The 15,963-nt window shown below is 32.6% G+C and overlaps 1 protein-coding gene across 1 annotated transcript in view; it reads right to left on the bottom strand.

Annotated features, from left to right (window-relative positions):
* Positions 1-15,963, bottom strand: part of RpL24 (ribosomal protein L24) — a 399,722-nt gene that overhangs the window by 12,201 nt on the left and 371,558 nt on the right. The gene's annotated exons all lie outside the window — the stretch shown is intronic.

Genomic DNA, 15,963 nt, shown 5'->3' with positions numbered 1-15,963 from the left:
TACAATTGGTCATACTAAGAAAAAAAACACCCTTGTCTTCAAGAATATAGCTCTTATCATTTTGATCGTCTGTTAGAGCTCATTTCAACTGAGAAAAAGGAAACATACCCAAACTTCCAGATAATTTTATTCTCTTTGTCCAATATACCGCATCGCCTTATGGAAAATAGATATCACAATGTTAATCCCTAAAAATGGATGCCACCTTTGTTAGTGTAATACCCAGAGGCAGGCGATACGATAGCTTCTAGAGCATAAAGAAAGGAGAATGATTGAAACGTTATAAACTTAACTCTTCCTTGGTCATGTGTTGCTGCTATGACAGTATGGAAATCTAAAAACTGAACTGTTAATTTTTTTTATGTTACCATAGGCAATAAAACTATACGAACTATAGTTCATACTATCACTTTTTTTTTTCATCTCTCTCTCAGGCCTTTTCCACGGCCAAAATTACATTCAACTTTAAAACCAGTCATCTCACCTCACAACATGATCCAGGAGTTCTTTATTTTGTACCTAACATTTACATGCTACATGGCTGGCATAAATCCTTGAGCAATGAAACACATAAAATATCTACAAAAAAACCCTTAAGCGCTTCATTTAAAACTCAAAGCAAAACCAAATCACACCTTTAAACACTGAAAGAAACCACTATCGTAATGAAGTTCTGTATAAAAACATTCAACAACAATAAAGGAAAATCCATTTAAAATTTAAAAAATCAAGCAATGAATGGATACACTTTTACACATACAAACATTAAGGCTAAATAATGATAATATGAACAGGAAACAAAAGTAACAGAAATGCAAAGATATATTGTTTACTTGAAGAGTGTACAAATGACTACAAAAAAGAACTAAACACTATAACAAAATAAGAATAAAAACGACATAATTTTAAACAAAATTAATATACTAGAAAAACTCTACATTAAATAAAAAAAATACATTATAAAAATAAGTGTACACATACAAACGCCAAAAAAAGTTTAACATCCATACTCCCTCACGCACACCTGCATGTATAAAAGAAAAAGGCTATATTTATTCAACAATATATAAAATTATATGTATATATACCACATACGTAAAAATCACCTCTAAATCTCAAATATATACACTCACCCAGGAAGATGGCCAAAACATCGCAGCTGTTAACCCCATCAACAGAACTTCCAGTATTGTAGTTTTTTGAATTGGTGACTACAGATATCTTGAGGTACACCCGTATCCTTCAAGTTTTTGATCAGCTTCAATTAGCCTGTCCCAACGTTGCCATATCGTTCCATTATATTTTGATGGATGAGTGCCCCTTTAGCTTCAGTCAATCTTTTTTCCAGTTGTGGAAAACTGGGCCTCTTTCTACTCATCTGCTATATTCTGACAGCAGCACTTAAAAACTGAAATATGCTCTAATATGGGTTAGTTTCTAATTACTAGTAGGGAACTCCACATTTGCCCTTTCGTGGGTGGGCCTTTGTGTCTTCTTCACCAGCAGTGCTTCAGCAATACAGGGACATAGGCTTTTCTAGTTTTTTCTGTGGGTCTCGCCAATGATACAAAAACTCTAATGTTGACGGTTATAATTGTTGAATTAGCCATTTGGCTTGTCTACACCATTGCTACCTTAGTCAGGTGCCTTTTCAACAAGATTGACTTTTTGTTGGAGCCTGCTATGTCTTTCCGCCCTAGACTAGAACATTTCTTGGAACACAACAAATGCCAAAAAAAATTTCTTTGGCTTCTGGGTATAGTTGTTTCTTTGAAGATGTGAGAATGTCTGCCAGCATCACTATGTGATCATGCCAGAACCCATATTATGACAAATCACCAAGCTCATCTGGGCTACTGTCTCCATTTCTGTGGATGTCGTCAACAACAAGAATAAGTACTGCTACTTGGTCACTTGTAGATATGGCTTCTATAGATGAGATGGCATTAACGTTCATGGTTCTTTAATGCAGACTCCAGTGGAATCTGGGACTCATCAGTAATCATTGGTTGCTTAGCCCTCAAAGACCTCAGATCAGATGCATAATGTATACTCATGTACGTGGTTACCTGTAGAATACGTATCACCTGCGGCTCCAGGAATTCTCACGCCTTTGACTCCCACCTGAGAAACCACCTTTGGCTATGTTGAAGTCAACAGACCTTACTAGATCACAGACACATGTATGTGAAGCTATTATGACTTGGTCTCATTGACTGTCCATTATCTGGTAGCTATAGAAACAGGAGCCAGTTCCAATGGGTAGTCTAACAAGGGTGACACTTCGTCAGAGCCTACACAGTTTAGCTAATTTTGGTTAATCTCATTAACTTCACTTACAACTATTATTCTTTAACAATGCCTTCGCTGTCTTCCTCGGGATCTTTCTTGCATTTACAAACTGCATAATACTTTTGTCATGTGAGATAGCATTTTTTGCGTTACAATTGTACTATGTAATGCAACAACTTTAAAATAAACATAAAATTAAACTGTTTGCTTATTAAAATATTGCAGTCTTCATGACTGAAACTATACATGCATTAACAAAATTAAATACTGGATACACCAGAAGTATGTATATTGTTTGTGATATCTAAGCCATTGTGAATATAAGTTACAACTGACAAATTTACTTACTCGGGAATATTTCAACTTAAGTTAAAAACAGCAAGGCGCTATGCTCATGAGAAACACCAGATAATGCTGTGTCAGTATCCTCAAAAACTTAAGGTGAAACTGTGTTTTCTCTACTTGGCCGTTTCTGAATTTCGCGCAAAGCTACAAGAAGGCTATCTGCGCTAGTCGTCCCTAATTTAGCATTGTAAGACAAAAGGGAAGGCAGCTAGTCATCACCATCCACCACCAACTCTTGGGCTACTCTTTCACCAACGAATAGTACGATTGATCGTCAGATTATAACGCACCTACGACTGAAAGGGCGAGCATGTTTGGTGCGACGGGGATTTGACCTCGCGACCTTCAGATTATGAGTCGAACACCTCAACTTATCTGGCCATGCCGGACCTCACCTTTTGTATGATTTTCTTCTTTATTAATGTCTATTACAAGTTAAATTCACCAACTGCTATCTGTCTTAACGTCAAAATTAATACATTCATCATGCGATAATAAAAATTACAGGTACACTGTATTTTCAAATAATACCCTTCAGGAAATTAACCACAGCTAACTTTATATTTACCATTACTCAATATCATTTTTATACCCTTTTTACAGGGTTACTCTATTTTATTTTCTGTTTTCTTCTTCTTGATTTATTACAATTCTGTCTTTGTGGCTGCTTCGTTTGTTTTAATTCACTTGAAACATTCATGAAGGCCCATGTAATGTTTACAGTATGCGTGTGTTATTACACATACATATCTATTATACATATGCTATCATATATGTATTTTTCCTACCATTACAGGTCATCAAGTATTCTAGTAGTCTTACAGACCACATCTGGTTCTTGCATGGAGGACTTTGACAATATTCGTGCTCTAAGAAGAAGCTACTTTCGATAGTGATGGTCATGTTATCTAGAGGCCGCCAATCAAAATATATTTCTGTTTCTAACTTCACGAAATATATCATCAGTGGTAAAAATTTAAATTAATTAATACTTTTGAACAAAACGTCTTTACTATAATTAAAAATATGTGGTGGTACTACAGTATCCCAACACATATCCAAGAAAGGCAGGACTACCTTATTAGTTGTAGATTGATAAAAATCTAATTTTATTGAGTAATACCTTCTGTGAGTCCACCTGCATAAGGTAAAACTTTTTGTAATACCATAGACTAAGAGTGAAACCCTCCAGAATGATCCCTGACGGTGCTCAATGTTTGTGAGTAATTTTCTCCAAATGTCAAACAACTTTTCACATCACAAAATACACTCTTTGCTTATGAAAGTACGGGGTAGCAATTCACTTTCAATCACATTGCTGTCAAACTATCGATGATGCTGTTGTAGCTTTAAAATGTAATTCATACACTCTGCCAGTTCCCATTTACTTAATAGCTTGATAACAAAAGTTCAAAATGCTCTTTGTCCACATCTTCCAATAACATCTCCTGTGTTACACATTGGGTAAAAACATGGCAAAGGCTAAAACGTTGACAGAGTTTGAACGTGGCAGAATTGTCGAGCTGCAAAAACAAGGTTTCTCTCAACATGCCATCACTGGTGAGACTGGGTGTAGTAAAACTGCTGTTACAAATTTCTTAAAAGACCCTGAGGGATATGGAACAAGAACTTTAAGTGGTTGGCCTAAGAAAATTTTGTTGGTGTTGAGCAGGAGGATTCGATGGGTTGTCCAGCAAGACACCAGTCAATCGTTGAACCAGATTAAGGCCATTACGGACGCAGAATGCAGCTCAAGAACAATAAGACAGCACCTACGGGAGACAGGCTTTAAAAACCGTAACCGTCTTCAAAGGCCACTCCTCCTTCCACACCACAAAACAGCTCGGTTAAACTTTGCTGTGAAGCACCAAACATGGGATGTAGAAAAGTGGAAGAAGGTTTTGTTCTCTGATGAGCAAAAAATTAACCTGAATGGTCGAGATGGCTTCCAAAGTTACTGGCACGATAAGGATATGCAACCATCACTACATACTTTTATAATTAAAAATATAATCAAAATTTATACCTCAGCTTAATTAACTGGTTTGCTGATATATCTTATGGCATTTAGTTGAAAAACATAATACGCCTTTTAAACCATATGACGATTCCTGATAACGCTGGACAACAAAAAATTTCTATTGAAGAAAACCCAAATGCTTCAGGACAATCTGATGATACTAATTTCTAAAATGTAGTCAGAATTTGTCCATCATCTCTAGGTTTTGAGTTACTGTAATATCTAAATACTTTATCAGCACTATGAAAAATATCACACAATCAACTCAGTACAATAGATTTATGCTGTGAAATTAAGTTTACTTGGACAGTTCAATGGATAAAAGAAAAAATGTGTGAAAACTTCAAATAGTGACTGTGTTGTAATTGTGTAAAATTCATCACATATTGTCCATATACACTAGTTGTTCTTGATCTGAGTGTATCAAATTACCTCACTTTTGCTCCATTCTCAAGCTCATTTGCTCTGCCAAGGAAAAGAATTCACATGTTTAATTTGTGAGAACATTTTAAAAGTCCCTCAACTGATCAGAAGAAGGGCAGAGCGAGATGTTTCACTCAGTTGGTCATTTTACTGAGCTCCATTCATAGTGAAAACAAAGTATAATTTTCTTCTTCATATCATACCAATAATATAATTAAGGTCTACAAAATTTTTTTTTAAAATCTTTTAAATTTTAGCTCAATAAACTTAAATTATTTTATATTTTTTTAGAAAATCATTTGAAATGCTTGCTGTTTCCAGTTTAAGTAAAAAATCTGAAAATGAAAAAAATCACCCACACTGTTTATGTTACATTTGTGAAAAATGTATTACAGTTTCATGATAGAAATACATCACACACAAGGTAAAGGTAGTTTACTACCACTACTTTCATTGAAGAACTGATGACCAAAAAAATAATGGGCTCAGTATTTGAGTTGTACAGTTTGCACACCTGCCTTAATATAATGGCTAAATAAGAAGAGAGTAAGTAAGCCATTTGCAGTTCCCATGATATGGTGTGAGTACAAAGATTATCTAACTGTTTATTATTTTTGCAAGGTTAATGTTTCTGGATATTCATTCAAACTAAACAATACATTAAATATTCAGATACTGCATCTGGAATGAAACTAGTACCTCATGGGGATTGTCTTTCAGTGTCACATCCACCAGCAACTTGGGAAATAGAGCAGTTACCCTGTGAAGAAGACAATGAATCATCACCATCTTCCTCTAGTAGTTCTATTTCTGTAGCACCTCAACATTAACTACCTCATCTGACTACACAAGAGCTTAATGATCAAATTCCAGACTTGTTTCTATCAAAGCAACATGGAAACTTTTTGGCTCTCATTTATAGCAATGGAATTTATTATCTCCAGGAACAATAGTTTCAATTTACTGAAGTTACCATGAAAGTCTTGCTTCTAACTACAGCATGCATGATACTTGAACTTCTGTACAAAACATTGACACACTAATGAAAGAATTAGGTAACGAACATCATTCCCAAGAAAGGAAGCTTTTTACTGACTAATCTAAAGTTAGTCTGAAAGCTGTGCTTTCACATGAGGCAGTGCATCCTAAACTTTCTCGGTTCATCATACCTTTAGTGTCTCAGTGATTTATTCACGACACCCCTATGCAAAAAGAAAAACCTAACAGTTCCATTTATTAAATAGTTAGGTACAAATATTTATTAAGTATTAAGTTGTTTATGTCCTAACAACTTAGTAGCCATTTCAAAGAATAATACACATAAATTGAAAGTAAAAACAATCTTTTTATTTCATTTTTAAATAACCACAATTACTAATGAGATGTGTGCACTTGTTGGGCACTGCACAGCTTCTCAACCCTTGAAATCAGATTGGACACTGCACCCTCATTTCCTGTTCCACATTTATTTCACATGGTGCTTGCTTTTTATCATAGCAACTGCTGAAAACACAGCTTCACAGAGATATGATGCTTCAAATGGAATTATAATTTGCTGGGCTTTAGCACTTAGCAGCAGATACTAACTGTTTACCAATATCCAAAATGCAGTTAGGTCCATGCTGCCAAATTTTGTTTTTAAAGTATTGTCACAAGACAGCTTTCTAAGATTTTTATTCTTCTGCAGAGGTAAGTTCAGATGGAGCCTTAGCCTTGAATGGGCCTCGGATCCATGCAAACCTTTCCATATCTTCTGAAAAGTAATTTTAAAACCAATCACTGAGCTGTATTAGGTGCTCCTCAAAAACAGATTTTAGTTTGTGGGTCAAATCAACATCACTGGATGTAACAAACTGTTGCAACATGGGGGGAAACAGTCTTTGCCATCTTCTTCATTCATTTTTCTCCTCCATAGCAGTAACTTTTTTCTGAAGGCTGAAACCTTCTCTGCAAGTTTTAGAATGTGTGTGTTGCTTCCCTGCAAAGAGAGATTCAACACATTGTTTTTTGAAGAGATCACACAAGTATGTCAATTTTAACAACAAAATAAATATTCAAAATGTTTTAGCACATTCATGTTCTTCTTCTTTGAGATAAAAGTAGAGTTCCTATCATAATTTGCACACATAAAACAATACATTCTCATGAGAGAGCCACAGTAGTACTATAAAGATGTGTGCTCAGATCCCATATCCAAACACAGTTTTTTAAAAACCTCACCTTCTGTAAATGGGTTTTTATAAAGTTCACCATTTTCAATGCACCTTTGAGGACTAGGTTCAGTGAAGGACTCAGGTGCTTTGATGCAAGGGCTTCCCTGTGGATTATACAGTGGGTCCACAGTGCATCAAGAGCTTTGCTTCATATGAGCACCTGTAATCCTCCAATAACAGCTGGACATAGAGTGACCACTGTTGGTACTAAAACTAATGCACTTAGTCCAGTCTAACTTGTTTTCACACATACAAGTGTCAAGGATTTCAAACAAATCTTGAGCCTTTGTACCTGCAGTGATACTTTTATAAAAGAGAAGGTCTTCCACAATTTTGTCACCATCCATGAACCATGTGTAGCAATTTAAATGAGCATTCCTGTTACTATCTGTCACCTCATCTAGCTGTAACCCAAATTCCTTCCCTTTCATTTTTTCAGTTAGTTGATCGTTGAGGTCTTTGGCCATGTGTTTGATTCTACGACTGATTGTATTTTTGTATAAAGGCACCTTTGAAAGCAGTCTTCCCACAGAGTCACCAACCATAATGTTCACCATATCCACTGCAGTAGGTAAAATGAGTTCTTCTGCAATGGTGTCAGGCTTTTTACCTTTTGCAACTCTATATGCCTTCTTGTAGGATACCAGCAAAGCATTACTTGGTATTGAAGCTTGTTTAAAAAATGTACCTTTTTTGTTCTCTCAATTCTTTTAACTTTCTGGTAAAATAATCATGGGATTTACTAGCCATGTTAGGATGATTGGTTTCTAAGTAGCATTTTAGTTTACTTGGAAGCATGCACTCTGAAGCCAAAACTTTTAGACATAATAACCACTGCAGACACTCTTCATGATTGCAATCTACCAAAGTAAAACCAAAATCTAAGAAACAAGAAAGTTTGAGAAATTACTGGCATAGCTGAAAGTACAAGTAAACAAAAACATATCTCAAACATTATCAAATGGAATGTAGCACGATGTGATGTTAAAACTGTGAACTACCTCAAGCTTGTAGTTCATGCAGTGTCTGACAGATATTGATATCACTGAGTTTCCCTCAAAAATTTGAAATGTCCTGTGGCACCATGGTGCACAGTTTGGGAACCACTGGTGTAGGGTGAACACTTGGCTATTCATTCCTGTTGTTGATACAAATTATACTTGAGGCAATCAAATATAATTACCACAGGTGAAACATGGATGGTTATCAAAAATGTTTTGTACTCTTGAATACTGCATACACCAAATATTGTTGCTTTTAGTGTTTATGGGATAGTCACAATGATAAAAATCATTAAAAAATGAATCTTCATTGAGAGAGTATTACATTCCAGTTAAACAGAATATCAAATACCAACTTTTAGTAAATCCCAAAATGTTTATATGCTCCTACTTCATATTATACTGGGACGTATGAGGAATTTGGTAAAAGGAATGAACGAAGATGATAATGGTTTCAGATACATGTCTGACAAATTTTCAAAAATCAATGAAGTAAAAATGAAGAGATATATTTGTTTGGACACAGATTTGAGAAGTGCTGATGGACAAGACTTTTGAAACAGTACTCAATCAGAAAGAATTTGCTGCCTTGAAATCAATCAAACTGGTTTGCAGAATATGTCTCAGGAAATCATAGAGATGGAAGCTATGCTCTGAAGATATGTTTGAAAACTACAAGAAAATGGGGTATAGGATAACACTAAGGATATACTTCTTATACTCTAATTTAGACTTAATTCCAAATGATTTAGGTGCAATGTGCACTGAGCACTTCAACAAAGATATTTCTACAGTGGAAAAGCATTATTATTGAGGATGGCAGAATTCTGCAGTGATGGGAGATTGCTATTGGTTCTTACAGCTTGAAATTGAGAACATACACAGAAGGTGCAAGTTGTCAAATATATATTTTGTTACAAAAAATAAAAATGATGAACGTATTGAACATAACTTGAATATGTTTTCAGTATATAATCTTATAGTTAAATATATATTTTGTTACAAAAAATAAAATGATGAAAGTATTGAACATAACTTGAATATGTTTTCAGTATATAATCTTATGCTCATTACTTTTTTAAAGTGTTATTGCTATTATGTATTGTTTGAGAATATTCTCAAATACAATTTTCAATCAAGAAATAAAACTATTATGGAAAAAGTTATTTTTCATGATACAGAAGAATATTTTGAAAAAAATCTGTCAAAACTTGAAAACTAGAAGTTATCAGTAACTTTCGATGACTTGTTGAATCAGCACAGTTGAATTATTCAGAAACAGTTACATTTTTTTCTAGTAGCAGATAAATGTTTTTCTGTTACCCAACCTAATGATACAAATGCAATTAGAACATGGAGCAAAATATCTTTGTTTTGCAAAATAAATTATATAAACCCTCTTCCAAACCTTCTCAAGTTAATACTCTTTCTTTGATGAAACCAAAATTGTTCATAATATTCCAAGTGAGGCCTAACTTCTGATTTGTATGAGATTATTGCAACTTGACTTATAATCAAGACTTATAAATTTTTATTAGCTTTCAACTGATAACAGACCACAGTCTTGATTGTTTGAAAGCTTGTCTACTACACTTACTAGATACTTTTCTTATGTAACATTAATGAGTTGCTTCCCATCTATATTAACTATATATATAATTAAAGTTAAAATAACCCAAATGAATTATCTTGAACTATATCTGAAGGTCAATTGGCAAGTATTTTTCAATCAGTTGCTCTAATTCATTCTGTATTACCTCAACATCCTCAATACAACTAGATGTATCCAAATGTTATCCTCAAATATTCATAACTTATTAATTACCTATTAATATTACTAATATAAACAAGGAAAAACATGTTAAGCACTGAACACTGTAGTGTTCCATTATTATCAAAGATTCATTTTCACTGGACCACTTAATAATAAATTAAATTCTCTCATACAACCACCCTACAATCCAATTTTAGTTTCTCCACAACCCCATTTTTTACTAATTTTTGTGTTGCACCTGTCAAAAACGTTTTAAAAATTTAAGTACAGTAAATCCACACCCAGATAATATGCAATATATTTAAAAAAATCCACACACTGGTATTGTAACTAATGTTTTTCAGTGAACTTGTATTGATTTTTTTATTTCATGAAACAATTATGTAAAGCTTCTTTTATTAGATACTCTAGAATTTTTTTCCATTACACAAGTAAAACTAACTACCATGTAAGTTTTTATCACACTCTTGTGATTCTATTGAGAAACAGAGTAAAAACCAGCATCTTTTAAGAACTCAATGACCCTTTTAAATATTTTAACATATTTAAAAGTATCCCAGTTGTTAGTTTTAACATATCAGATATCAGCTAGCTGTTTCACACAACTAAATCTCTAGCATTCCTGTAGTATTTTAAATCTTCTACTCAATCTGTTAGTTTCAACTCTTAAAAGTGCAGCATTTATTTCTGATATTCTTTTTAAGCTAATTTGGTTTGATCCTTTCCATTATCCTTTTGTAAATATATAAATGTAAATATGCACACACTCCAGAAAGAACACCATTTTATTGAATAAACAAACATGAAACAAGGGACCAGATTGCCATTGCTATTGTAATATTTAAGGCAAAAACATGTTCACACATCATATTTACAAAACACGAAATCTGGGGCCATGAAGCTGAACCACACTCCTAGCAAAGAACTTTAGTGAAGTTACCCCTAAAAGTTTATTGCTTGGAATAATTTTGCAAGAAACAATCAAGGATGAATCATATGTGTTCTATAGGGTTCTATTGGAGAGTGGTAATGTTCTGAGCTTCAAGCCTTCATTTGTGATTTGGCCCATGTCAGCAAAAGCCCCATCCTGTATGAAAACAACACCTTGCATGATAAGCTGATTATTGGTGTAGACAGACAGAAAGCCATTTTCAAGAACTGTGATTATAATAAGCAGCACTGATAATTAAGCTGCTAAAATGGCACCCACATCACAACAGAAATACTGCTGTTATTTATCCAGCTGTGCCTATTGTCTGAGAACTGCAGAAAAAAATAATAAGTATTATAGAATCTGTCAAACTTACTGCTATCAATGTCTGATATTAAAAGTGACTATTTTGTCATTTTAGCCTATGCTATGAAGATAACTTATAATGGTATTGAGGAACACTTGTACCTGTCCTGCAACTATGCTGATCATTTGAAATGGGTCAATGTTCACACTCCACCTCATAGACAAAGCCTAACCTGTTGGTTCTTGCCATCTGCACTGTGCAAACACTGTTAGTTTCCAACAAATATTGCACTGTCACCCTATTCACTATGGACAGTAGTACTTCAAATGAATTAGCAGTTTCTCACTTTTCATTACCATCTTATCATCAAACTATGCAACCTTTTAGAAATTATGTTAATTCCTGGCATCCTTTTGTTAGTGCTATAACTTTATATTCTGTGGTCTTTATCAAGTTCTGTTGCATTTTACACATTGGGATTATTTGTAAATAATATCTTTGAGGTAGTTGACTTGTATATTTGGGGTTGGTCTAGTATACACACACAGTAATCAACATTACATATACATTTTTACAAATCTGGATGTATAAACATTAAAATCACAAAATATATATCTGAATATAATCATTTGTTGAAACAAAAACAAGGATTACAGAATGTTATATTAAAATAATTTTAATATTCAAATCTGAAACTACATAATAACCACAGCTGGTATAAAGCTGTAGTGAAACAGAATGCATCAGAAGTACATTTTGAAACTTGTCATTTTGTTGGTAGTGTGATAGAAAAAGACATTGTTTTTGAAAAAGGTATGTATCAGTCTCTTTTGAAGCAAGATATCCAATCATTTAGATCATAAAATTATTCAGATAATAGATTTATTAGCAGTAGAAAAAAAACAAAACATGGATCAAGTTGGAACAGAGAAAGACCTACAAAAAGACATATCCCAGTCACAGTAAGTAAAGTGTATTATATGATGAAATTTGAGAATTCACAAAGTAGGCAATAGTAAAAGCCATTCTTATGACACAGGCAATGTAACATAAGGAAGGTACATCCATGTCTGGAAACAAGGCCAACATGGTATGAGTTCACTAAAATAAAGTTTCCAGTTGTATCTCCCTTACAGCCATTAAAGTCCTTTTACAATTAAAAAAAATGAAAGGTATATTCATTATATTCCACACTTGTCAAGTTGCAAAACATTAAAATGGGCAGTGGGAATCATTTATCTTTGCACACTATATGGAGAGAGTGCAGGGAGGTGTGGCATGCTTTTGATCAAGTCTTTAGCAATAAAACCTATGCTACAGGGCTCTTGTCAAAACACATAGTTGTCAGTTAGAGTAGACATAGTGATGTGGTGATACTTAAAGAACGTACTCAGCCTCTGTTCTTATAGGCTAATGCATTTAACAGATATTTAGGTGTAAAAATTCAGATAAAAACAAGTTTGTATAAAAATCACTCACAGTGTTTGAAGTTGTGATCATCTATGCACATAAGAAGCAAATATCACATTATTTTCATCTAAAGATACTACATGTAATAAAAAATACTGATTACATTAATACAGTTGCCCCTTTCACACATCCAGTAAACTCTGGACCTGAGCCTTGTCAGATGTAGCATTCATATTTTTATCATACATAAATAATAATAAAAAAACTATATTTCTATGTTGAATTTTATTGTACATAATACTGTATAATTTATTATACATAAAGAGAAAAATAATATGCCTGGGAAAATATTTTATTGCACAGTACAAAAATAAATACAGTATTGTACAGAATTTAATCTTATTTTCTGAAAAGCTGCAGATTTGCCTGATATGAAAAAGAGATGAAAATTAAATTTGTTGGGCACTATGTACTTTACTGTAAACAGTATTTTACGTTAAACAGAAAAGTAATTAGTAGGATTAAAAAAGAATTACTGTTCAAGTAATGTCTGTCCATTTTCCTAAAAGTTGCCAGAAAGGAGATTGCTGGGTCCAGGAGGTTTGAATGTACCACAAAAGAATATAAATTAGCAAAACACACCAGACTAGATCATAGGTTTTAATGTAGCATACATTTCAAAGTTTCCTATTAAACACTTTAATTCTCTATTAACATCTACATATGGTTCTATTCCAACCAAATAAAAAATAAGCAGAACCATACTTTTAAAAGTGCCTTGCAATAAATTTTATTCTGAAAATTTTTATCAATAAACATTCACAGTCTTCAATACACTAGAAAATTACACAGGATAAAAAAAACTACTTTGTAATTCAACCGTGAAGAAGGAAGGTTTACCTTCTGGGACAGTCAAGGTTATCAAATTTCATATTTGTGATTATTCATTGGTTTGACTGATGAGCTAAACATACTGTTAAATATTTAACACCAAGTACTCACACAAATAGATTGAACATATAATTTCAACAGTAACTTTTCTTGAATGGTATATAAAAGTTATATATTTTTGTTACTTAAGTTATTAACTACTAGTGTATATTACATTAAAATTCAATAATGTTAATTCACAGTAGTAGGTGACATTGCAATGTTGTATAACACTTTGAACTTTCAAAATAAATAACACTAAAAAAAAATTATATTATATAATATCAAAAATATGCTGGTATAATAATTTCCAAAATTAGTTCTTAAGCTAGTTGCTTCACAATTATAACTCAACTTTAATACTCAGTGTTTTTTTTTTTTCTTCTGGTTTTTTTCCCCCCCATAAAGAAAGAAATTTTAAACTGAATTTTGTCAAATGTTACATATTTGGAATATAAATCATGTCTTCTAATGCATGCTGATGGTATGTCAAACACAATCTCTCAACATTTGAAATTAAAATACTAATCTAAAATATAAATAACAGGCTTGTTGCTGTACTCTTCATTTTAGTATTTAAACCTGAAGAGTAAATGAAACACTAGACATACTTCAACAGGCTTTTACTAAAAGGCACTTACAACCCTACAGAACTTTGTTAATGGTAAAGCTATCAAGGTTATCTGCTGCAACCCATAATTTTGAACTGCTGACCACAAGGAAGGTAATCAGCTGGCATCACCAGCTCTTGGGCTATTATTTATGAATGAATTGTATCATTGCTATCAAACCAAAACACCTCAACAGTTAAAGGAGTGAGAAAGTTTGGTAAAATACTTCAATTCTGCAACTTGCAGTTTATGAGTTGAGCATTATAACCATCAAGTAATGCCAGGCAAAAATAAACAGCTTTCACACACGCACACACACACACAAACAGTTAGTGTGCAAACATGGATATACTAATAAGGAATAAAAATAAATGAACATTAATAATACAGAAATAAAACCATTTATAGTTGCAACTTAACACAGAACCTGCTTACCTATGAATATAATTGAATTAAATAGCATGTTATTACAAATAATGCAATTTTTTAAAAAAATGTTATATGATACTCATTAACAGAACATTTTATGAACTCTTACGATGTTTTCAAAACACATTACCCTGTGACAATGACATTTGTTGGGATTTATAAATTTGCATCTTTTTCTTACAGCAGCAAATTATATATTATAACAAAGAGAATTAATAATCTGTATTGATAACATTGTAAATGATGAATCCTATCCTGTTTAAAATAGACACACACACATTCACTTCAGGGTTAAAGTTACAGTTTTAGAATAGCAGCTGAAAGTCATAACAATCATAAAAGCTATAAAATTTTTACTTGTTTTGCTTATCATAAAAACTGATGCTTTTTTCTTACACTTGTTTAAGAAAAGTAATAATTTTGATGGTGTTATGCATTGAGAATCTGTGAATTAGTAAACTGTTTCAAAAATAAACCATGAAAGCATATGTATGAATACATATAGATCTTTGGCTCTTGTAAGAATAAAGTTAAAAAAGCCCCAGTACATTAATTGACTCAATGTATAAACAACTTAAACTATCATGAATAACATATGCACACACACACAGACTTGAGTACCTTTTTTGATATAATTTAGCAATGCTTTAGTTTAGTGTGAGTCTAGGTATAACCTTTAATAACAAATACATACAAATATATGTTTATTCCCTTCTCTAAATAAAACTTGGAAAATACCAATGTTTCAAAAAGGAACTATACCTAAATACAAAATATAAAGTTGACATTGGTCAATTTAAAAAGGAAATTATGATAATCAAAGGCTATCACTCAACTTCTTATGCAAAATACATCTACAAACAGAAAAAAGTAAATATTAAAACAATTACATACATATTTATATATAAGCTAGAGAATAGCAGTTTACATGCACAAATAGATATCAGTAATACCTATTTCCTACATTACATCTGTATTTTATTATAATTATTCATTTTTATTTTACTTTTCTTATTATTTTTTACCATTTCTTTTGAATTAAGTTTCTGCACTTTTTGCAAATGCTTTGATATTATTAATATTCTTAATGTAAGTGGTTAATCCAAACTCCATATTATGTTATTTTGTAAAGCAACTTTGTTAATTGTTCATAGTTAGTAATGTACAGGCCTTTTTGGTTTTACTCACTGAATAATTATGTTTATTTTGTAGCATCAATATGCATTAACTGGGACTATATCTTTAAAATTAACTGTGGCTTAAAAGTTAGGCAATGA

The sequence above is a fragment of the Tachypleus tridentatus genome, chromosome 13, assembly GCF_004210375.1.
Source record: "Tachypleus tridentatus isolate NWPU-2018 chromosome 13, ASM421037v1, whole genome shotgun sequence".
Taxonomy (NCBI): Eukaryota; Metazoa; Arthropoda; class Merostomata; order Xiphosura; family Limulidae; genus Tachypleus; species Tachypleus tridentatus.
Note: the sequence above shows the minus strand (reverse complement) of the source record. Positions and strands in the feature narration are given on the sequence as shown.